Genomic DNA, 25273 nt, shown 5'->3' with positions numbered 1-25273 from the left:
CATGAAGGAGCTCCACATAAAGCATTTGTTTCGAGTGTCTCGTATCTGGCATGCAAACTATGTGGCCTGCCCAGCGGAGCTGATCAAGTGTGGTCAGTGCTTCAATACTGGGGATGTTAGCCTGGTCGAGGACACTGATGTTGGTGTGGCTGTCCTCCCAGGGCATTTGCAGGATCTTGGTGATATATCTCCAGCGACTTGAGGTGTCTACTGTACATGGTCCATGTCTCCGATCCATACATGTGGGCGGGTATTACTACAGCCCTGTAGACCTTGAACTTGGTGGTACATTTGAGGGCCTCTCTTTTCCTCAGACGGCCGAAGGCTGCACTGGTGTACTGGAGGTGATGTTGAATATCTGCATCAATGTCTTCCATTGTTGATAAGGGGCGTCCGAGATATGGGCAAAGGTCCACGTTGTCGAGGGCAGCGTCATGGATCTTGATGATTGGAGGGCAATGCTGTGCGGCGGGGACAGGCTGGTGGAGGACCTTTGTCTTACAGATGTTAAGAATAAGGCCCATGCTTTCATATGCCTCAGTGAATATTTTGACTAAATCCTGGAGTTCAGCCTCAGAATCTGCATAGATGCAGGCGCCATCCGTGTACTTAATGACAGAGGTTGTGTGATCTTCGACCTGGCCTGGAGGCAACGTAGGTTAAACAGCTTGCCACTGGTTCTGTAGTTTAGGTCCACATCACCGGGGAGCTTATTCATTGTGAGCTGGAGCATGGTGGCGAGGAAGATTGTGAAAAATGCAAATGCAACAGATGAAAATCGGGTTTCACGAAGCAGAATGTGAAAAATCCCTGTTTTATTAAGGAATTACCAGGAGTGAGGTTCGAACCTACGCGGGTATAAAACCATTGAGTCTTAAGCCCAACGCCGTAACCACTCGGCCATCCTGGTCCGATCAGTGCTTGGACTCTATCTCTGGGAGAATCTGGGCTTCAACTCCACCCCCATAGACACACACATACATTTCGGGATTCAGGGAGCATTTTCGAACATTTTTCGGCATATTTACACGGGCGCAACTCTCCTACTATTTTTCGAGTAATGCTCTGGGAACTTTCACATCCACCCGAGGGTGCAGACGGAGCTTCAATTTAACATTTCATCCGAAAGTCTACAGCTTCAACATTGCAAAATTCTCCAAGTACTGCATTTGAGTGTCAGCCAAGATGATGTGCTCAAGTCTCAGGAGTGGGACTTACACACACAAACTCCCGAATCAGTCGAGAATGGAGCCACTGAAACAAAGCCGATACCAAAGATCACAACCGTATTATTTCCCCCAAGTTTTTTAAAATTTCCAGGACGCACCAAATTCATGGTGATGATTTCCACAGACAGTTGCACATACACAGAGACATACATACAGATAGACATACACAGACACAAGCACACACAATAACCAAAAATATACACGCATCAACATAGAAACATAGAAACATAGAAATTAGGTGCTGGATTAGGTCATTCGGCCCTTCGAGCCTGCACCACCATTCAATAAGATCATGGCTGATCATTCAACCTCAGTAACGCTTTCCTGCTTTCTCTCCATACCCCTTGATCCTTTTAGCCATAAGGGCCATATCTAACTCCCTTTTGAATATATCTAACGAACTGGCCTCAAAAACCTTCTGCGGTAGAGAATGCAACAGGTTAACAACTCTCTGAGTGAAGACGTTTCTCCTTATCTCGGCCCTAAATGCCTTACCCCTTATTCTTGGACTGTGACCCTTGGTTCTCGAACTCCCCAGCAATGGGAACATTCTACATGCCTCTAACCTCTCCAATCTCGTCAGAATTTTATATATTTCTATGAGAGCGCCTCTCATTCTTCTAAACTCCAGTGGATACCAGCCCAGTTGATCCAGTCTCTCCTCATATGTCAGTCCTGCCTTCCCGGAAATCAAGTTGGAGAACCTTCGCTGTACTCCCTCAATAGCAAGGACGTCCTTCCTCAGATTTGGAGACCAAAACTGAACACAATATTCCAGGTGTGACCTCACCAAGGCCCTGTACATCTGCAGTAAAACCTCCATGCTCCTATACTCAAATCCCCTAGCTATGATGGCGAACATGCCATTTGCCTTCTTCACTGCTTGCTGCACCTGCATGCCAACAATCAATGACTGATGTACCTTGACACCCAGATAAAGATATACACAGAGTGCCTTAGACAAACAGATGGATAGACAGGCAGGGTCACTGTCGCTACTTTGGCTGGCTTTTGCTTTTTTCTATCCGTATGTATCGTGAATATTGCAGATTAATGAAATAAAGAAAACAGCAGCGGTGCTGAAAGGTGTGGGACGTTGTTCCATCTATCTCAGAATCAGTTGTGCAGGAACCTGGTTAAATTGTCATCAGAATGAAATATGCTGAGAAACGTCGTCGGCAGGATTCAAATCTGTGCGGGAAACCCGAATGGATTTTTAGTCCATTGCCTTAACCACTGGACCACGACTACTGGCTCGCTGCCTTGTTAAATGTTTCTCAGATAAAACTCAGTCATTCATCTCTGTGCAGCAGACGGCCACAGAATCGTGAAAAAGTCACCGTTTGATAAAGTTCTGGAAGAGGCAATCTCCTCTTGCTGTATTTTTACTGTTCTATATTGCTCTGGAACTTTTTAATATGAATCTATACCAAGAAACAGACGCAGAATTCTGCATTTTGTAAAATGCGGCCTCCCCGTTAGGGAATTGAACCGCGGTCTCCCGCGTGACAGGCGGGGATACTCATCACTTTCTCACGAGGAATTGATGCGTTTGCATTTTGTCAGAGCCGGAATCGAGCTGTGAACAGAACTGGACACCATGAGAAGTCGACAGACACATTGAGAAACAGAGACAAACAGACAAACAGGGAGAGACAGACAGCGAGATAGAGACAACGAGAGACAGAAAGTGTGAGACTGAGAGGGAGGGTCAGACTGAGTGAGACAAAGACTCAAACACAACATACACAGAGATGTGTTTGCTTGCTCCAGAAAGAGCGGGAGGCAAATAGTGATGGAATGACAGAGAAAAATACAGGGACAAAGAGAGAGACAAAGAGGGAGACAGATAGAGATGAAGACAGATAGAGAGAGAGGCATAGAGACATAAACAGAAAATGATGAAAATATTCATCAGGTTAGAGACAGGGAATAACAGGCAGAGATGATGGGAAAGAGAGAGCCAGTCAAACATAATCCCATTAGAACAGAACTGGACACCGAGAGAAAGAGACAGAGACAAACAGAGTGAGTCAGAGACTCAAACACACAAACAGCTCTCTGAAGAGAGAAAGAGGCAGAGACTGAGCGACACAGATACATTTCACAATTTGATTTCATTATCGGCTCAGAGTGTCACAGACTAATGCTGATTCAACAGGTGAAAATCGGGTACCACTGAACAGGATGGGAAGAAATCTGTGTTAAATTAAGGGGTTACCAGGAGAGGGGGGTTCTAACCCACGCGGATTTAAATCAATTACATTTTAAATCCAACATCTTAACCACTTGGCAATCCTGGCCCTGTCAGTATTCGGATTCTGACTCTGAGAATCTGGGCTTGATCCCCACCCCCACAGACACAAAGGGTTTCAGGGAGCATTTACGAACATTTTTGTAATATTGACAAGGTTGCAACTCACCTATTCTTTTTCAAGTATTGCTCTGGGAACGTTCACATCCACCCGAGGGTGCAGACGGAGCTTCAATTTAACATTTCATCCGAAAGTCAACAGCTTCAACAATGCAAAATTCCCCAAGTGCTGCAACTGAGTGTCAGCCAAGAACACACAAACTCCTGATTCAGTCAAGAATGCTCCCTCTACACTGTCCCATCAAACACCCCCAGGGCAAGTACAGCACGGGTTTGATACAAAGTAAAGCTCCCTCTACACTGTCCAATCAAACACGCCCAGGGCAGGTACTGCATTAGTTGGATACTAAGTAAAGCTCCCTCTATACTTTCCAAATAAACATTCCGAGGGCAGGTACAGTACAATTTAGATATAAGGTAATCCTCTCTCAAAGCTCGCTCTACAATTGTACAGTGAATTGGTGAGACGACACCTGGAGTATTGTGCACAGTTTTGGTCTCCTAATCTAAGGAAGAATATACTCACCTTGCTTAGATACAGAGTAAAGCTCCCTCGACACTGTCCCACCAGACATACATAAGAACATAAGAATTAGGAACAGTAGGAGGCCATCTAGCCCCTCGAGCCTGCTCTGCCATTCAACTCAGCTCCACTTACCTGCCCGCTCCCCATAACCCTTAATTCCCTTATTGGTTAAAAATCTATCTATCTGTGATTTGAATACATTCAATGAGCTAGCCTCAACTGCTTCCTTGGGGAGAGAATTCCACAGATTCACAACCCTCTGGGAGAATAAATTCCTTCTCAACTCGGTTTTAAATTGACTCCACCGTATTTTGAGGCTGTGCCCCCAGACATTCCAAGGGCAGGTACAACAAAGATTAAATATGGAGTATATCTGCCGCTACACTGTCCCAAGAATTCCAGAGTAGATACTGCATTGATGAGATACAGAGTAAAGCTCCCTCTACACTGTCCCATCAAACACTGCCTGGGCCGGTACAGCACGGTCAGACCTAGAGTATATCTTCCCCAAATACTCCATGGCAGGATCAGAACGGGATAAATACAGAGTAATTTCTCCCTCTACACAGACCCGACAAATACTCCCAGGGCAGGTACAGCGCGCGGCAGATACTGAATAAAGCTCCCTCTGTACTGTCCTATTAAACACTCCCAGGGCAAGTACGACATGGATTGGACACAGACTAAAGCTCCCTCTACGCTGACACATCAAACACTCACAGGGCAGGTATAAAAGAGGGTAGTTACAGAGTAAAGTTCCCTCTACTCTGCTGCATCAAACACTAAGGTGAAGTACAGCACGGCTTAAACACGGAGTAAATCTCTCTCTACACAGTCCCAGGGCAGGTACATACGGGTTATATACAGAGTAAAGCTCCTTCTGCACGGTCCTAAAGAATCCCAGGGCATGTACAGCAAAGGTTCGTCACAATTTAATGTAATGGCGGAGAACACATGTTTTGGACAGGCTCCTCAGAAGAGTCCTTTTCAACAGGAGGGAGCGGAGTAACGGACCAGCGGGGAGCCGGGGAGGCTTCATAAACAACCGGTGCCCGCCGCAAGCCCAGAATAATAACCGGAATATCGGCGGTTGAAGCTTCGGGGCTTTCTCCCGGTCACAGGCCCAGGCTAACGGCGGCCATCTTGGTCTAGGAAGGTAGATTCAGCGTTCGGTCATCTTGATGCAGTGAGTAGCATAGCGCATGCGCAGCCATCTTGATACAGGAACAAAGTGAATGATGTCTGTGTCTGGAACTGATCCCAACCAGAGTCAGCACCTTCAGGGGAGGGGAACCACTGAGTGCAGAACTGAACCCAGCCAGAGTCAGTACCTTCAGGGGAGGGGAACCAGTGAGTGTTGAACTGAACCCAGCCAGAGTCAGTACCTTCAGGGGAGGGGAACCAGTGAGTGTAGAACTGAACCCAGCCAGAGTCAGTACCTTCAGGGGAGCGGAACCAGTGAGTGTAGAACTGAACCCAGCCAGAGTCAGTACCTTCAGGGGAGGGGAACCAGTGAGTGTAGAACTGAACCCAGCCAGAGTCAGTACCTTCAGGGGAGGGGAACCAGTGAGTGTAGAACTGAACCCAGCCAGAGTCAGTACCTTCAGGGGAGGGGAACCAGTGAGTGTAGAACTGAACCCAGCCAGAGTCAGTACCTTCAGGGGAGGGGAACCAGTGAGTGTAGAACTGAACCCAGCCAGAGTCAATACCTTCAGGGGAGGGGAACCAGTGAGTGTAGAACTGAACCCAGCCAGAGTCAGTACCTTCAGGGGAGGGGAACCAGTGAGTGTAGAACTGAACCCAGCCAGAGTCAGTACCTTCAGGGGAGGGGAACCAGTGAGTGTAGAACTGAACCCAGCCAGAGTCAGTACCTTCAGGGGAGGGGAACCAGTGAGTGTAGAACTGAACCCAGCCAGAGTCAGTACCTTCAGGGGAGGGGAACCAGTGAGTGTAGAACTGAACCCAGCCAGAGTCAGTACCTTCAGGGGAGGGGAACCAGTGAGTGTAGAACTGAACCCAGCCAGAGTCAGTACCTTCAGGGGAGGGGAACCAGTGAGTGTAGAACTGAACCCAGCCAGAGTCAGTACCTTCAGGGGAGGGGAACCAGTGAGTGTAGAACTGAACCCAGCCAGAGTCAGTACCTTCAGTGGAGGGGAACCAGTGAGTGCAGAACTGAACCCAGCCAGAGTCAGTACCTTCAGGGGAGGGGAACCAGTGAGTGCAGAACTGAACCCAGCCAGAGTCAGTACCTCCAGAGGAGGGGAACCAGTGAGTGTAGAACTGAACCCAGCCAGAGTCAGCACCTTCAGGGGAGGGGAACCATTGACTGATTGGTGCCGCGCCCCCCCCCCCGCCACTGATTGGTGCGGAGCAGCATGCGCTGGTTGGGTTGGTGCCTTGCCATTGGCTGCGGGCTGATTGCAGCGGGCGGTTTGTTGGCGGGCTCTGCTCGCGGCTTTAGAGCTTGGTGGGCCGGGTGAAGCGGGGCGGTGTTGTGCACAGGCGCGGGGCCAGCCTATTGTAGGAGATTGGCCGCAGACAGACGAACAGACGACGTTTTGCCGCGGCCGCGGAGGATGGATGAGCAGCACGTGCAGCCTCCCTGCAGAATCACATACTCACGGACACGCGCGGGCGGGGAGATTTGGCCGCCAAGTCGGCCGGTGGCGGTTACGGGGTACCTTCGGGGGGAGTGGGCCTTGGTTACTGTCGGGGGTTGTGGGGAGTTTGACCGAGGTCCGCCCGCCTCGGGGAGCAGGGAGCCACAGGGGCGGGGCTTCGTCGACATCGCAATGCTTTCCATTGTCCCGCTGCAGGGCAGGGAGCATGTGCGGCGGCTATCTTACTGTAGGGAGTAGGTGCAGGATATGGACCAGTGACATGAATACATGAGAACATCAGAAGTAGGAGGTGAGTCGGCCCTTTGGCCCCTCGAGCCTGTCGCCATTCAATAAGATGATGGCTGCAGCATCTGGGGTGGTTCTCCTTGGAGCAGTGAAGGTGCAGGGCAGGTTTAACAGAGGTGCTCACAATCAGGAAGGCTTTAGATTGAGTCAGGGAACAGAGTGGTTCTGCTCACACAATCAGAGAATGGTTACAGCACGGAAGGCCATTCGGCCCGTCGAACCCTTGCCGGCTCCCACCTAGTCCCACTGCCCTGCCCTTTCCCCCAGTCCTGCAAATGTTTTCTTTCAGATACTTATCCAATTCCCTTTAGATAGCTGTGATTGAGTCTGCCTCCACCACCCTTTCAGGCCGTGCATTCCAGGTCCTAACCACTCGCTGCGCAAAAGGATTTTTCTTATGTCGCCTTTGGTTCTTCTGCCAATCACCTTACATCCATCTCCTCTGGTTCTCGACCCCTCCACCAATGGGAACAGTATCTCTCTATCTACTCTGTCCGGACCCCTCATGATTTTGAACACGTCGATCAATTCTCCTCTCAACCTTCTCTGCTCCAAGGAGAACAACCCCAGCTTCTCCAGTCAATCCACCGAACTGAAGTCCCTCATCTCATGAATCATTCTTGTCATTCTTTTCTGCACCCTCTCCAAGGCCTTCACCTCCTAATGTGTGGTGCCCAGAATTGGACACAATGCTCCAGTTGAGGCTGAAACAGTGTTTTACAAAGGTTCATCATAACTTTCTTGCTTTTGTACTCTGTGATGCCCAGGATCCTGTAAGTTTTTTTAACTGCTTTCTCAACCTGTCCTGCAACCTTCCGCGATTTATGCACATATACCCGCAGGTCTCACTGTTCATGCACCCACTTTAGGATTGTACCCTTTAGTTTATATTGTCTATCCTTGTTTATATCATCATGCTCGTCTAATTTTATTTCTTAACTCAGATTCACGGCCACATTTTATTTCTTCCTCCGAGCCCCTCAACTTAATGTGGCAGCGTAATGTTGGCGAGTGGTGATTGATTGCCCTGGGAACCAACAGGAAGAGAGGTCAGAGGCCGGAGTGCCCAGGGAGCAGCGTGTTCTGCAACCAATCGTGGTGCTTGAGGGATGGATCCTGAGTCGGCCTGTCTTGTGAGTCAGTGTGAACCATTGTTACACTATTCATCTTTTAAAAGTTAAATCGAGATTTCTTTTGTCAACAAAACAGTTCAACATTTGTCAGCATTTTGTTTTCTTGGAGTTCCTATTATGAGTTTCAGACACTTCAGTGCCAAGTGGACCAGGTGTTTAAAGGTCATTAATTTCCCCTTTTCCATGTCGCTGTTAGTTAAAGGGACAGAGATTGATTTCCCCGCATTATGCATTTGTAGTAGTTAAAATAACATCCTTCCTGTTGGTACTGAGTTACATTCTGTGCTGGGCGAGATGGCTGGTGGCATCAGCTATTAAAATACGCATCCTCTTGTTCAAATCTCTCCAGGGTCTCGCCCTTCCCTATCTCTGTAACTCCTCCAGCCCACCAACCCTCTTAAATATTTTGTTTTCTTTGGAACAGAGGAGGCTGAGGGGAGACCTTAATGAGGTGTATAAAATTAGGAGCGGCCCACATAGACTGGATAGGAAGGAGCTATTTCCCTTCGCAGAGGGGTCAGCAACCAGCAGAACTTTTTAGCCAGTACGTAGCAAGCCCAACAAGAGAGGGGGAAGTTCTGGACTGCGTATTAGGGACTGAAGCTGGGCATGTGGAAGGGGTATCAGTGGGACAGCATTTTGGTGCTCGTGATCATAATTCAGTTAGATTTAGCGTAGTTATGGAAAAGGACAAGGATAGACCAGGAATAAAAGTTCTCAATTGGGGAAAAGCTAATTTTACTAAGCTGAGATGTGATTTAGCCAAAGTGGACTGGAAACAGCTCGTGGAAATTCCACAGATTTCCAACCCTTTGAGAGAAGACATTCCTCCTCATCTCAGTTTTAAATGGGTGGCCCCTTATTCTAAGATTATGCCCTCTAGTTCGTGTCTCCCCCATCAGTGGAAGCATCCTCTCTGCCTCCACCTTGTCCTGCCCCCTCATAATCTTATACGTTTCGATAAGATCACCTCTCATTCTTCTGAATTCCAATGAGTAGAGGCCCAAACTACTCAACCTTTCCTCATAAGTCATCCCCCTCATCCCCGAAACCTTCTCTGACCTTCCAAAGCAAGTATATACTTTCATAAACATGGATCAGAAAGGCCAAGATTCCATTCGCCTTCCTGATCACTTGCTGTAACTGCAGACTATCCTTTTGTGTTTCATGCACAAGTACCCCCAGATCCCGCTGTACTGCAGCACTTTGCAATCTTTTTCCATTTGCTCTTGGATTTTTTTTTGCCAAAGTGCATGACCTCACACTTTCGAATATTATACTCTGTCTGCCAATTTTTTTCTCATTCACTTAGCCTGTCTATGTCCTTTTTCAGATTTTATGTGTCCTCACACATTGTTTTTCCTCCCATCTTTGTATCGTCAGCAAACTTGGCAATGTTACACTCAGTCCCTTCTTCCAAGTCCTTCAATATAGAATGTAAATAGTTGGGGTCCCAGCACTGATCCCTGCGACACCCCATTAGTTACTGGTTGCCAACCAGCGAATGAACCATTTATCCAACTCTCTGTTTTCTGTTAGTTAGCCAATCCTCTATCCTGGCTGATATATTGCCCCCAACTCAGTGAACTTTTATCTTGTGCAGTAACCTTTTATGTGGCACCTTGTCAAATGCCTTCTGGAAGTCCAAATACATCACACTCACTGGTTCCCCTTTATCCACCCTGTTTGTTACATCCTCAATAAATTACAGCAAATTTGTCAAACATGCCTTCCCCTTCATAAACCCATGCTGACTCTGCCTGACCGAATTTTGCTTTTCCAAATATCCTGCTACTGCTTCTTTAGTAATGGACTCCAACATTTTCCCAACCACAGAAGTTAGGCTAACTGGTCTCGCGTTTCCTGCTTTTTGTCTGCCTCCTTTTTTAAATAAGGGGCATTACATTTGCAGTTTTCCAATTGCTGGGACCTCCCCAGAATCCAGGGAGTTTTGGTAAATTACAACCAATGCATCCACTGTCCCTGCTGCGACTTCTCTTAAGACCCTAGGATGCAAGCCATCAGCTCCAGGGGATTTATCCACCTTTAGTCCCATTATCTTACTGAGTACCACCTTCTTAGTGATTGTGTTAAGTTCCTCCCCCCTGTAGCCCCTTGACTGTCGACTGTTGGGATATTGTTAGTGTCCTCAACCGTAAAGACTGATAGAAAATATTTGTTCAGAGTTTCTGCCATCTCCATGTTCCCCATTACTAACTCCCTGGTCTCGTCCTATAAGGGACCAACATTTACTTTAGCCACTCTTTTCCTTTTTATAGAAACTCTTGCTATCTGTTTTTATATTTTGTGCTAGGTTACTTTCATAGTCTATTTTCCATTTCTTAATCATTTTTTTAGTCATTCTTTGCTGGCTTTTAAAAGCTTCCCAGTCTTCTGTCCTCCTACTAGTTTTGACCACTTTGTATGCCCTTGTTTTTAATTGGATACCGTCCTTTATTTCTTTAGTTAGCCACGGCGGGCTATCTTTTCTTTTACACCCTTTCCTCCTCATGGAATATATTTTTCTTGAGAGTTGTGCAATATCTCCTTAAATGTACACCACTGTTCATCAACCGTCCTACACTTTAATCTATTTTCCCCGTCCACTTTACCCAACTCTGCCCTCATACCAACATAGTCTCCTTTATTTTAGATTAGTACGCTGGTTCGAGATCCAACTTTCTCACCCTCCATCTGAATTTCAAATTCAGATCATGCTATGACCACTCATTCCAAGGGATCCTTTACTAGGAGATTGTTTATTAATCCTGTCTCATTACACAGGACCATATCTAAGATAGCCTGCCCCCTGGTTGGTTCCGTTACATACTGCTCAAGGAACCCATCCCTTATGCACTCTAAGAAGTCCTCCTCAAGGCTACCCTGACCAATTTGATTTGTGCAAACAATATGGAGATTAAAATCACCCATGATTATTGCTGTTCCCTTTTTACAAGCCCACACTATTTCCTGGTTTATGCGCTGACCAACAGAGTAGCTATTGTTACGGGGCCGAGAGACTACACCCACCTGTGACTTTTTCCGCTTATCGTTCCTTATCTCCACCCAAACTGTTTCAACATCCTGATCATTTGAGCCAATATCGTTTCTTACTATTGCAGTGATTCCATTCTTTATCAATAGAGCTACTCCACCTCCTTTTCCTTTCTGTCTGTCCTTCCGGATTGTCCAGTACCGCTGAATATTTAATTCCCAGACCTGGTCACCTTGCAACCACGTCTCTGTAATGCCTATCAGATCATATCCATTTGTATCTATTTGTGCCGTCAAATCATCTATTTTGTTACAAATGCTACATGCATTTAGACAAACTGCCTTTCAGTTTGTTTTTTTGCATTTTTTTCCTGCTTGTTTCCTCTCTCCTTCAAACTCACTTTCTTTAATTTTGCTTTCTAATTCTAGCTTTTCTCCCCTCCCTACTGAATCTATTTTCAGGTTTCCACCCCCCGCCAAGCTAGTTTAAACTCTCCCCAACAGCACTAGCAAACCACCCCACTAGGATATTGGTCCCGGCTCTGTTGAGGTGCAACCCGTCCGGCTTGTACCGGTCCCACCTCCCCCAGATGTGGTCCCAGTGCTTCAGGAAACTAAAGCCCTCCCGCCTGCACCATCTCTCCAGTCACGTGTACATCTGCTCCATCCTCCTATTTCTGTACTCACTAGCTCGTGGCATCGGGAGGAATCCAGAGATTACTAGCTTTGAGGTCCTGCTTGTTAATCTCTCTCCAAACTCCCTAAACTCTGCCTGCTGGAGAGGGGAGGGAGGGGAACCAGTGAGTGTGGAATTGAACACAGCCAGAGTCTGCACCTTCAGGGGAGGGGAACCTGTGAGTGTGAGTATATTCAGAGCTGAGATAGAAAGCTGCTGGACACTAAAGGAATCGAGGGATATGGGGATAGTGCGGGAAAGTGGAGCTGAAGTACAAGATCATCCTGGATCTTATTGAATGGTGCAGCAGGCTTGAGGGGCCGTATGGCCTACTCCTGCTCCTGTTTCTTATCTTCTTAACGCTTGTGGAAATCTGGAACTCTGTTCCCCATAAAACGGAGGCTGGGGCCCAATTGAAAATTCCAAAACTGTGATTGCTAGATTCTTCTTGGGCAAGGGTATTAAGAGTGATGGAACCAAGGCAGGTAGACGGAGATAAGATACTGATCAGTCACGATCTAATTGAATGGTGGAACTATGACTCAGTCACACTGGGTGGTGCCTGTGAGAGATTCGGTAAACCATCACCAACAGTTCTTGACTTCAGGATTTATAAGAACAAAATATACTCGGCACAGGGTTTTGGCTCAACCTTAAACTTGTATGTTTGTTGAACTTGCGTTATTCCCCAGTACACAACCTCCCTGTGATTCCGACCGGAATAACACCGAACCCATAATACAAACCCCCTCCACAAGGTTACCTGAAACCTAACAGGAAATATCACAGTTTAACACCCTTCCGCAATTCGACTGCGATTATAAAATGACTCGGACAAATTCCCCGACGGTTTGACAGAAACTTATAATCACCCACACAGCTGGTGGTTGTGGTGTGGATTGTAGGCCGGGACCAGGTGACCACCCTGCATCCTCCTTCACTGCACTGCCCTCGCTCCAAAGTGGTCCTCTTTTTATGGGGCTTCATAATCACAGCATCAAACATATTTCCTGCTGTTCCCCTGTCGACTCTTCCGATGGTTAATAACCTCTTGATCATCAGTGTATTCCACTCACTGGCCCAGACAGGGGCACGATCAGCTCTCCTACTGTGTAGTACAATGCAAACCTTCCTTGGGAACAGGTCTGGCTCCACAGTTGAGGAATGTGTGAATGTCCCTCTTCCTTCTTGACAGGGACCAGGGGCCATTGAAGGTGTGCATGGCCGGCGTCTGGTGCTATTGCCTGTGTTTATTAGATCGATGGCAGGTGTCCTGTATCGTTGTCTCTGAGGATGTCCTTCCTGTCTCTCAATGAGTCATCGTTTTGCTGCAATGTTTGAATGAACCCCTGACTGTATAGCCAACCCTCTGGGTGTTTGAACTGAGGTTTGTTTTTTATTAACCCGTCCCACCGTCCGTAGATTTTATATTGCATTCGACAATCCATTTTACATTTGGGGAGGGGGATGGGGAACAGATCCTACATGCCTTTATCCACTGAGCCATTGGGAGGAGGGTCCGGTGGCCTTGCTGGAAAATGCACGTGTCAGGCCTTAGGTGACGACAGTGGAATAGCCAGTCGATACTCACTGTCGAGGTTCACACATGGAGTTTGGGCACATGGGTCACATATTAGAGCGAAACTGATGAGTGTAGAACTGAACCCAGCCAGAGTCAGTACCTTCAGGGGAGCGGAACCAGTGAGTGTAGAACTGAACCCAGCCAGAGTCAGCACCTTCAGGGGAGGGGAACCAGTGAATGTAGAACTGAACCCAATCAGAGTCAGCACCTTCAGGGGAGGAGAGCCTGTGAGTGTCGAACTGAACCCAGCCAGAGTCAGTACCTTCAGGGGAGGGGAACCAGTGAGTGTAGAACTGAACCCAGCCAGAGTCAGCACATTCAGGGGATGGAAACCAATGAGTGCAGAACTGAACCCAGCCAGAGTCAGTACCTTCAGGGGAGGAGAGGGAGGGGAACCAGTGAGTAGAACTGAACCCAGCCAGAGTCAGCACCTTCAGGGGAGGAGAGGGAGGGGAACCAGTGAGTAGAACTGAACCCAGCCAGAGTCAGCACCTTCAGGGGAGGAAAGGGAGGGGAACCAGTGAGTGTAGAACTGAACCCAGCATAGGATATTAAGGGAATCAAGGGATATGGGGACAGTGCAGGAAAGTGGAGTTGTGGTTGAAAATCAGCCGTGATCTTATTGAATGGCGGAGCAGGCTCGAGGGGCCGTATGACCTACTCCTGCTCCTGGTTGTTATGTATGTTCTTGTGTTCATTCACGACTGGATGTGGGAGGACTGCAGAGCTTTGATCTGATTCATTGATTGTGGGATTGCTTAGCCCTGTTTATACCATGCTGCTCTCGCTGCTTAGTATGCATGTAGTCCTGTGTTGCAGCTTCCCCAGGCTGGTACCTCATTTCACGGTACGCCTGGTGCTGCTCCTGGCATGCTCTTCTGCACTCCTAATTGAACCAGACTGATGGTAATGTTAGAGTGAGGGATATGCCAGACCATGAGGTTACAGATTGTGGTGGAATACAATGCTGCTGCTGCTGATGGCCCACAGCACCCTGAGGATGCCCCGTTTTCAGCTGCTAGATCTGTTCTGCATCTATCCCGTTTAGCACGGTGATGGTGCCACACAACACATTTGAGAGTGTGTTAGGTGTGACTTTGTCTCCACAATGACTGTGTGCGGTGGTCACTGCTACCAATTCTGTCATAGACAGAGGCAGCTCCATGTGGGACAGGCTGGATGTACCCGATGGTATTTACCTGTCCGTCATTGTTCGTATCTGTGACAGGTAGATTGGTGAGGACCAGCTCAAGTAGGTTTTTTCCTCGTGTTGGTTCTCTCACCCTCTGCTGTAGGCCCAGTCTGGCAGATATGTCCTTCAGGACTCGACCAGCTCAGTCAGTAGTGGTACTACCGAGTCACTCTTGGTGATGGACATTGAAGTTCCCCACCCAGAGTACATTGTGTGCCCTTGCTACCCTCAGTGCTTCTTCCAAGCTTAAACCAGTGTGAGTAATAGAATAGATTAGATTATAATGTGAGATGTTTATACATATAATTGTGAAACTATAAGAACTAACAGCAGGCAGGGTAGTTTAGGGATAATGAGAAAATTACTGAAGAAAAGTAAGTGCTGGGAACCAGGGAAAGTGTCCTTGAAAATCACAGATTAGAGAAGTTCCAGCTGTCTTTTCCTCACTTCCTGCCCAAACCCAGCAGAGAAGACAAAGAAGAGTCCGGTGCCAGAGGTGGATCAGTGCAGGGTATAAAAGTGAGTGGAGACTGATGTAAGGGGGCAGTGGGGACTGGAGACACCGGAGATCAAGCTCAGGGCGCCCGAGGTTCCATCCAGTGGGCTGACCTGGTGTCAGTTACTATGGACACACGGGACTTGCATCGTTACTCTGATTGGTGAATCAGTATAAGATACGGTGGGTGACGGAGAAACTGCTCATCTTATATTTCTTATTAAGGTATTAAAGTTGCTAACACTGGACTCTGGAACTTGCTCATTAATAAGACAAGGGATTGGCTCGACCTTTACTTCCACAAATCTCTCTACCCCTCCATCCTTTTAAAATGTTACCATTTAATGTACATTTCCTCCATTTTTCTTCCAAAATGTTTTGCATCAGATTTCTCTGCACTAAATTTCATCTGCCATCCATCCAGCCCATTTACAAACCTGTGTATTTAGACTGAGCTCGCTTACAGTCCTCTGCACAGAGCCCCACGCTCCCCATTTTTGCGTTATCTGGAGATTTTGATCATACTGCAGGTCTGATCACCGATTTTTAAAATAATTTATTTATTATTATTTATTGTCCCTCTGGCCCCAATCTCGATAGCATGACAAAATAAAATTCAGTTCCCCCAGTTTGAACTTTCAATTATTGGAACAAATTCTGAGGGACAGGATACATCTTCATTCAGAAAGACCGAGATTAATCAGGGACATTCAGTACGGATTTGTTAATGGAAGGTCGTGTCTGACTAACCTGATTGCATTTTTTGAGGAGGTCACACGGAGGGTCGATGACGGTGTTGTGTTTGACGTTGTGTATATGGATTTTAACAAGGCTTTTGATAAGATCCCACATCGCAGACTGGTTATGAAAGTAATAGCCCATGGGATACAAGGCAAAGTGGCAACTTGGACCCAAAATTGGCTGAGGTATGAAGCAAAGGTTAATGGTCAATGGGTGTTTTTGTGACTGGAAGGATGTTTCTGGGATACATCAATGATTTAGACTTGAATGTAAAGGGTATGACTACGAAGTTTGCAGATGATACGAAAATTGTCCATGTGGTTGATAATGAAGAAGAAAGCTGCAGACTGCAGGAAGGTATCAATGGACCTGTCAGGTGGGCAGAGCAGGGGCAAATGGAATTCAATCCGCAGAAGTGTGAGGTAATGCATTTGGTGAGGGCGAACAAGGAAAAGGAATACACAATAAATGGTAGGACACTGAGAAGTTTAGAGGAACAGAGGGACCTTGGCGTGATTGAGTTTTTTCTGAGTAACGTTTAAAAAGGCAGCGACACAGTAGTCGTGGCCGAGTGGTTAAGGCGATGGACTAGAAATCCATTGGGTTATCCCGTGCAGGATCGAATCCTGTCGACTACGATTCTCAGCATTTTTCATTCCATTTCACAATTTAACCGGGTCTCTGCCAAACTGATCCTGAGATAGATGGAATAACGTCCCACACCTTTCAACACTGACATTTTTTTCTCATTTTTATTAATCTGCAATATTCACGGTACATCCGTTTCAAAAATCGCAAACATCAGTCAAAGTTGCGACAGTGATTCAGCCTGTCTATCCCTCGAGATGACGAAGGCATCTGTGCATGACCGTTGGTGCGTGCAAATTTTTGGTTATGTGTGTGTGTGTCTCTGTGTCTGTCTATCTCTATTTTTGTCTCTGTGTATGTGCAACTGTCTGGGAAATCATCACCATGAATTTGGTATGTCCTGGAACTTATAAAAAAGACTTGGGGGAAATAATAAGGTTGTGAACTTTTGTATCGGCTTTGGTTCAGTGGCAGCATTCTCGACTGAATCGGGAGTTTGTGTCTTCAAGTCGCACTTCTGAGACTTGAGCATATCGTCCTGGCAAACACTCAAGTGCAACACTTGGGGAATTTTGTAATGTTGAAGATGTTGACTTTCGGATGAAATGTTAAATTGAAGCTCCGTCTGCACCCTCGGTGGATATGAAAGTTCCCAGTGCATTACTCGAAAAAGAATAGGAGAGTTGCCCCCGTCTCAATATTACTAAAAATGTTCGTAAATGCTCACTGAAAGCCGATGTGCATGTGTTTGTATGTGGGGTCGGGGTTGAAGCCCAGATTCTCACAGAGACAGAATGCAGGTTCTCACAGGACCAGGATAGCCGAGTGGTTGAGGCGTTGGCCTTAAATTTTAATGATTTTTTTCCCGCGTGGGTTCGTACCCCACTCCTGGTATCTCTTTAATTTAACACGGATTTCCTCCCATTCTGATCAGTGAGACCGGATTTTCATCGGTTGAATCAGCAATTTTCTGTAACAATGTGACACTCTGAACCGATAATGAAATGAAATTATGAAATGTATCTGCGTCGCTCGGTCTCCAGCTCTCTCTCTCTCTTCAGAGAGTTGTGTATGTGTTTGTATGTTTGAATCTTTGTCTCTCTTAGTCTGACTCACTCTGTCTGTCCCTGTTTCTCTGTTTGTCTCTGTCTCTCAATCTGTCTCTTTCTCACGGTGCCACGTCTGGTCCAATGGGATTCTCTCAGACTCTTTGTCTGACTGGCTCTCTCTTTCCCATCATTTCGGTCTGTCCATGTCTTTGCCTGTCTCTGTTAGTCCCTGCCTGTAAGCTGAGAAGTATTTCCATCATTTTCTGTTTTAGTCTCTTTCGCTCTGTCTCCATCTGTCTCCTTGTCACTTTCTTTATCATTGTCTTTCTATCACTCTTTCCCTCTCTCTCTTAATAGATCACACACACACATCTCTGTATATGTATATGTTTGAGTCTTTTTCTCACTCAGTCTGCCTCTCCTTCTCAGTCTCACACTTTCTGTCTCTCGTTGTCTCTATCTCGCTGTCTGTCTCACCCTGTTTGTCGGTTTGTCTCTGTCTCTCAATGTGTCTGTCGACTTCTCATGTTGTCCAGTTCTGTTCACAGCTCGATTCCTGCTCTGACCGAACTGGTGTACGTCAGTTCCTCGTTAATTTAGTGGTGAGTATCCCCGCCTGTCACGCGGGAGACCGGGGTTCCATTCCCCGACCGGGAGGCAGTTGTTTCAAATTGTAGAATTTTACTTCTGTTTCTTGGAAGAAATTCATATTAAAAAGTTCCAGAGCAATATCGAACTGTAAAAATACAGGTCGAGGAGATTGCCTCGTCCAGATTTTTAGCAAACGGAGAATTTTTCAGGAGTCTTTGGCCGTCTGCTGCACAGAGATGGATGACTGAGATTTTTCTGAGTAACGTTTAAAAAGGCAGCGACACAGTAGTCGTGGCCGAGTGGTTAAGGCGATGGACTAGAAATCCATTGGGTTATCCCGCGCAGGTTCGAATCCTGCCGACTACGATTCTCAGCATTTTTCATTCCATTTCACAATTTAACCGGTTCTCTGCCAAACTGATCCTGAGATCGATGGAATAACGTCCCACACCTTTCAACACTGACATTTTTTTCTCATTTTTATTAATCTGCAATATTCGCGATACTTCCGGATAAGAAAATGGAAAAATCAGTCAAAGTTGCGACAGTGATTCAGCCTGTCTATCCCTCGAGATGTCTCAGGCATCTCTGCATGCCCGTTGGTGCGTGCACATTTTTGGTTATGTGTGTGTGTGTCTCTGTGTCTGTCTATCTCTATATATGTCTCTGTGTATGTGCAACTGTCTGTGCAAATCATCACCATGAATTTGGTATGTCCTGGAACTTATAAAAAAGACTGAGGGACAATAATACGGTTGTGATCTTTTGTATCGGCTTTTGTTCAGTGGCAGCATTCTCGACTGAATCTGGAGTTTGTGTGTTGAAGTCGCACTCCTGAGACTTGTGCATATAATCTTGGCTAACACTCTAGTGCACCACTTGGGGAATTTTGCATTGTTGAAGCTTACACTTTCGGATGAAATGTTAAAGTGAAGCTCCGTCTGTACCCTCGGGTGGATATGAAAGGTCCCAGAGCATTATTCGAAAAACAGTAGGAGAGTTGCCCCCGTGTCAATATTACTAAAAATGTTCGTAAATGCTCACTGAAAGCTGATATGTATGTTTTTTGTATGTGGGGTTGGGGTTGTAGCCCAGTTTCTCACCGAGACAGAATCCTGGTTCTCACCGAAACAGGATAGCCGAGTGGTTAAGGTGTTGGCCTTAAAATTCAATGGGATTTTTCCCGCGTGGGTTCGTACCCCACTCATGTTATCTCTTCAATTTAACGCGTATTTCCTCCTATTCTGATCAGTCAGACCGTATTTTCATCCGTTGAATCAGCAATTTTCTGCAACAATGTGACACGCTGAACCGATGATCCAATGAAATTGTGAAATTTATCTGTGTCGCTCGGTCTCTGCCTCTCTCTCTCTCTTCAGATAGGTTTGCATGCTTGATCCTTTGTCTCTCTCAGTCTGACTCACTCTATCTGTCCCTGTTTCTCTGTTTGTCTCTGTCTCTCAATCTGTCTCTTTCTCACGGTGCCCACGCCTGTTCCAATGGGATTCTCTCAGACTCTTTGTCTGACTGGCTCTCTCTTTCCCATCATTTCGGTCTGTCCATGTCTTTGCCTGTCTCTGTTAGTCCAGCCTTTAACCTGATAAGTATTTCCATCATTTTCTGTTTTAGTCTCTATCTCTCTCTCTGTCTGTTCCTCTCCTTGTCACTGTCTTTATCATTTTCTTTCTCTCACTCTTACCCTCTCTCTCTTAATAGATCACACATATACACATCTCTGTATATGTATGCGTTTGAGTCTTTTTCTCACTAAGTCTGCCTCTCCTTCTCAGTCTTACTCTTTCTGTCGCTCGTTGTCTCTAACTCGCTGTGTGTCTCTCCCTGCTTGTCGGTTTGTCTCTGTCTCTCAATGTGTCTGTCGACTTCTCATGGTGTCGAGTTCTGTGCACAGCTCGATTCCTGCTCTGACAGAGCTGCTACCTGTAAGTTCCTCGTTAGTATAGTGGTGAGTATCCCCGCCTGTCATGCGGGAGACCGGGTTTCAATTCCAAGACTGGAAGCCAGGTGTTTCAAAATGTAGAATTTTACTTCTGTTTCTTGGTAGAGATTCATTTTAAAAAGTTCCAGAGCCATATCGAACTGGAAAAATACACATAGAGGAGATTGCCTCTTCCAGATTTTTAGTAAACGGAGACTTTTACAGGATTCTTTGGCCGTCTGCTGCACAGAGATGGATGACTGAGTTTTTTCTGAGTAACGTTTAAGAAGACAGAGTCGCATTTGAAGTGGCCGAGTGGTTAAGACGATGGATTAAAAACCATTGGGTTTTCCCTGCGTAGATTTGAAGCCTGTCCACTACGATTCTCGGCATTTTTTCATGCCATTTCACAATTTAACCAGAACTTTGCAAAACTGATCCTGAGATAGATGGTATAACGTCCCACACCTTTCAACACTGACATTTTTTTCTCATTTTTATTAATCTGCAATATTTACGATACATACGGATAGGAAAACACAAAAAATCAGTCAAAGTTGCGACAGTGAGTCAGCCTGTCTATCCCTTTATATGTTGAAGACATCTGTGTAGGTCCGTTGGTGCGTGTAAATTTTTGGTTACGTATGTGGGTGTGTCTCTGTCTGTCGATCTGTATATATGTCTCTGTGTATGTGCAACTGTCTGTGGAAATCATCACCATGAATTTGGTATGTCCTGGAAATTATAAAAAAGACTTGGGGAAAATAAGACGGTTGTGGACGTTTGTATCGGCTTTGGTTCAGTGGCAGCATTCTCGACTGAATCGGGTGTTTGTGTGTTCAAGTCGCACTCCTTGGACTTGAGCATATCATCTTGGCTAACACTCAAGTTCCGCACTTGGGGAATTTTGCAATGTTGAAGCTGTTGACTTTCGGATGAAATGTTAAATTGAAGCTGAGTCTGCACTATCGGGTGTGTGTGAATGGTCCCAGAGCCCTACTCGAAAAAGAATAGGAGAGTTTCCCACGTGTCAATATTACTAAAAATGTTCGTAAATGCTCACTGAAAGCCTCCAGGTATGTGTGTCTGTGGGGGTGGGGTTGAAGCCCAGTTTCTCACAGAGACAGAATCCATATTCTGACAGGACCAGGATGGCCGAGTGGTTAAGGCTTTGGCCTTAAAATTAAATTGGATGTTTCCCACGTGTTCTCGTAGCTGACTCCTGCTACTTCTTTAATTTAACACGGATTTCCTCCCATTCTCATCAGTGATACCCGATTTTTATCTGTTGAATGTGCAACTCTGTGACACTCTGAGCCGAAAATGAAATGAAATTGTGAAATGTATCGGTGTCGCTCGGTCTCTGCCTCTCTCTTTCTTTAGAGAGGTGTGTTTGTGTTTGTGTGTTTTTCGCTCTCAGTCTAACTCACTCTGTCTGTTCTTGTGTCTCTGTCTCTTTCCCACGGTGTCCAGTTCTGTTCCAATGGGATTCTCATAGACTCTTTGTAAGACTGACTCTCTCTTTGCCATCATTTCTGTCTGTCCATGTCTTTGCCTGCCTCTGTTAGTTCCTGTCTCTAACCTGCTGAGTATTTCCAGCATTAGTGTTTCTATCTCTGACACTCTCTATCTGTCGCTCTCTGTCTCCTTGTCACTGTCTTTATTACTCTCTTTCTTTCACTCTTTCCCTCTCTCCTTATAGATCACACACACACATCTCTGTATATGTGTGTGTTTGAGTCTTTTTCTCACTCAGTCTGCCTCTCCTTCTCAGTCTCACATTTTCTGTCTCTCATTGTTTCTATCTCGCTGTCAGTCTCTCCCTGTTTGTCGGTTTGTCTCTGTCTCGCAATGTGTCTGTCGTCTTCTCATGGTGTCCAGTTCCATTCACAGCTCGCTTTCTGCTCTGATAGAACTCATGCTCGTTAGTATAGCGGTGAGTATCCCCGCCTGTTCCGCTGGAGACCGTGGTTCTACTTCCCGACGCGGTGGCAGCATTTACAAAATGCAGAATTTTACTTCTTTCTTGGTGTTGATTCATATTAAAAAGTTCCAGGGCAATATAGAACAGTACAAATACAGGAAGAGGAGGTTGCCTCTTCCAGATTTTTAGCAAACGGAGACTTTTTCCTGATTCTGTGGCCGTTTGCTGCACAGAGATGGATGACTGAGTTTTATCTGAGTAACATTTAATGATGCAGCGAGCTAATAGTCGTGGCCGAGTGTGTAAGACAATGGACAAAAAATCCATCGGGGTTTCTCTGCGCAGTTTTGAATCCTGCCGACTATGTTTCTCAGCATATTTCATTCTTTTCACAATTTAACCACGTTACTGCAAAACTGATTCTGAGATAGATAGAGCAACGTCCCACATCTTTCGATGCAGCCGCTATTTTCTTTCTACATTAATCTGCAGTATTCACGATACATACGGATAGAACAACGCAAAAACCAGCCAAAGTATCCTCAGTGACCCTGCCTGTCTATCCATCTATTTGTCTAAGGCAACCTGTGTATATCTTGATCTGAGTGTCATGGTACATCAGTCATTGAAAGTTGGCATGTAGGTGCAGCAGGCGGTGAAGAAAACAAATGGCATGTTCCCCTTCATAGCTAGGGGATTTGAGTATGGGAGCAGGAAGATATTACTGCAGTTGTACAGGGCCTTGGTGAGGTCACACCTGGAATATTGTGTTCAGTTTTGGTCCCCGAATCTGAGGAAGGACGTCCTTGCTATTGAGGGAGTACAGCGAAGGTTCACCAGCATGATTCCCGGGATGGCAGGATTGACATATGAGGAGTGACTGGATCAACTGGGCTGGTATCCACTGGAGTTTAGAAGACTGAAAGGGGATCTCACAGAAACATATAACATTCTGACGAGATTGGAGGCTGGAAGAATGTTCTCATTGCTGGGTAGTTTGAGACCAAGCATTACAGTCTAAAAATAAGGGGTAAGCCATTTATGACCGAGATGAGGAGAAACTTCTTCACTCAGAGAATGGTTTACCTGTGAAATTTTCTACCGCAGAAAGTCGTTGAGGCCAGTTCATTAGATATATTCAAAAGGGAGTTAGATATGGCCCTTATGGCTAAAGAGATCAAGTGGTATGGAGAGAAAGCAGGAAAGGGGTAAAAGAGGTTGAATGATGAGCCATGATCTTATTGAATGGTGGTGCAGGCTCGAAGGGCCGAATGGCATATTCCTGCAACTAATTTCTATGTTTCTATGGTGATGCATGTATATTTTTTTTATTGTGTGTGCGCGTGTCTGTGTATGTCTATCTGTATGTATGTCTCTTTGTATGTGCAACTGTCTGTGGAAATCATCACCATGAATTTGGTACGTCCTGGAACTTTTAAAACACTTGGGGAAAATAATACGGTTGTGATCTTTGGTATCGGTTTTGGTTCAGTGGCTCCATTCTCGACTGAATCAGGAGGTTGTGTGTGTAAGTCCCACTCCTGAGACTTGAACACATCATCTTGGATGACACTCAAATGCAGTATTTGGGGCATTTTGCATTGTTGAAGCTGTTGACCATCGGCTGAAATTTTAAATTGAAGCTCCATTTGCACCCTCGGGTGGATGTGAAAGTTCCCAGAGCCTTCGTCGAAAAAGAATAGGAGAGTTGCGCCCGTGTCAATATTACGAAAAATGTTCGTAAATGCTCCCTGAAATCCTCTGTGTCTGTGTGGGTGGAGCTGAAGTCCAGATTCTCACAGAGGCAGAGTCCAACCATTGACAGGATCAGGACCAGGATGGCCGAGTTGTAAAGGCGTTGCATTTAAGATGTAATGGGTTATATACTCGCGTGGGTTCAAACCCCACTCCTGGTGATTCCTTAATTAAACAGAGATTTTTCCCATCCTGCCGAGTGATACCCGATTTTCATCTGCTGAATCTCCAATTTTCTGCAACGATGTGACATTCTGAGCCGACAATGAAATGAAATTGTGAAATGTATCTGTGTTGCTCGGTCTCTGCCACTCTCTCTGTTTAGAGAGCTGTGAATGTGTTTGAGTCATTGTCTCTCTCAGTCTGCCTCTCTCTGACACACTCTCTCTGTCCCTGTTTCTCTGTTTGTCCCTGTCTCTCAATCTGTCTCTTTCTCACGGTGTCTCGTTCTGTTGCAATGGGATTCTCTCAGACTCTCAGTCTGACTGCCTATCTCAGTCGCATTATCTCTGTCTGTCCATGTCTTTGCCTGTCTCTGTTAATCCCTGTCTCTAACCTGATAAATATTTCCATTATGTTCTGTTTTTTTCTCTATGGCTCTCTCTCTATCTGTCTTTCTCTCTATCTGTCGCCCTCTTTGTCTCTCTCTTTGTCCCTCTCCTTTTCTCTGTCATTCCATCACTATTTGCCTCCCTCTCTTTATGGAGCACGCAAATACATCTCTGTGTATGTATGTGTTTGAGCCTTTTTCTCATTCAGTCTGATCCTCCCATTCAGTCTCAAACTTTCTGTCTCTCTTTGTCTCTATCTCACTGTCTGTCTGTCCCCATTTCCCTGTTTGTCTCTGGTTCTCAATGTGTCTGTCACTTTCTCACGGTGTCCATTTCTTTTCGAATGGGATTCTCTCAGTCTCTCTGTCTGACTGTCTCACTCTTTCCCATCATCTCTGTCTGTCTATATTTCTGCCTATCTGTCTCTCTTTGCCTGTCGCTGGTAGTTCCTGTCTCTAACCTGCTGAGTATTTCCATCATTTTCTGTTTATATCTCTGTAAATCTCTCTATCTGTCATTCTCTCTCTATCTGTCTCTCTCCTTGTCACTGTCTTTATCACTGTCTTTCATTCACTCTTTCCCTCTCTCTCTTTATTGATCACACACACACATCTCTGTATATGTAGGTTTTTGAGTCTTTTTCTCAGAGTCTGCGTGACTTTTCAGACTCACCCTTTCTGTCTCTTGTTGTCCCTCTATCGATGTCTATCTCTCCCTGTTTGTCGGTTTGTCTCTGTCTCTCAATGTGTCTGTCGACTTCTGTTCACAGCTCGATTACTGCTCTGACATCGCCCGCACCTTCGTCCGTATAGTCGTAATTTTGCTCCCCTGTTAAGAAATAGAAACGGGTTCAATTCCCCGACGGAAAAGCAGTTTTTTCAAAATGTCTAATTTTACTTCTCTTTCTTGGTATAGATTCATATTGAAAAGTTCCAGAACAATATAGAACAGTAAAAATACAGCAAGAGGCGATTGCCTCTTCCAGATTTTTTGCAAACAGAGACTTTTTCAGGATTCTGTGGCCGTCTGC

General features: G+C 45.8%; 5 non-coding genes across 5 annotated transcripts; 4 read left to right on the top strand and 1 right to left on the bottom strand.

Moving 5' to 3' along the window:
• Positions 1-827: 827 nt before the first annotated feature.
• Positions 828-910, bottom strand: trnal-uaa (transfer RNA leucine (anticodon UAA)). The gene has a single exon. It is a non-coding gene; the product is annotated as a tRNA-Leu (tRNA).
• Positions 911-16406: 15496 nt separating this feature from the next.
• trnas-aga (transfer RNA serine (anticodon AGA)) lies at positions 16407-16487 on the top strand. Its single transcript has one exon. It is a non-coding gene; the product is annotated as a tRNA-Ser (tRNA).
• Positions 16488-18362: 1875 nt separating this feature from the next.
• trnas-aga (transfer RNA serine (anticodon AGA)) lies at positions 18363-18443 on the top strand. Its single transcript has one exon. It is a non-coding gene; the product is annotated as a tRNA-Ser (tRNA).
• Positions 18444-19206: 763 nt separating this feature from the next.
• trnal-uaa (transfer RNA leucine (anticodon UAA)) lies at positions 19207-19289 on the top strand. The gene has a single exon. It is a non-coding gene; the product is annotated as a tRNA-Leu (tRNA).
• A 4480-nt stretch (positions 19290-23769) lies between these two features.
• trnal-uaa (transfer RNA leucine (anticodon UAA)) lies at positions 23770-23853 on the top strand. The gene has a single exon. It is a non-coding gene; the product is annotated as a tRNA-Leu (tRNA).
• Positions 23854-25273: the final 1420 nt, after the last annotated feature.

Source organism: Pristiophorus japonicus, chromosome 23, assembly GCF_044704955.1.
Source record: "Pristiophorus japonicus isolate sPriJap1 chromosome 23, sPriJap1.hap1, whole genome shotgun sequence".
In the NCBI taxonomy this organism is placed as follows: domain Eukaryota; kingdom Metazoa; phylum Chordata; class Chondrichthyes; family Pristiophoridae; genus Pristiophorus; species Pristiophorus japonicus.
The sequence above is the reverse complement of the archived record's forward strand: the minus strand, read 5'-3'. Positions and strand labels throughout refer to the sequence as shown.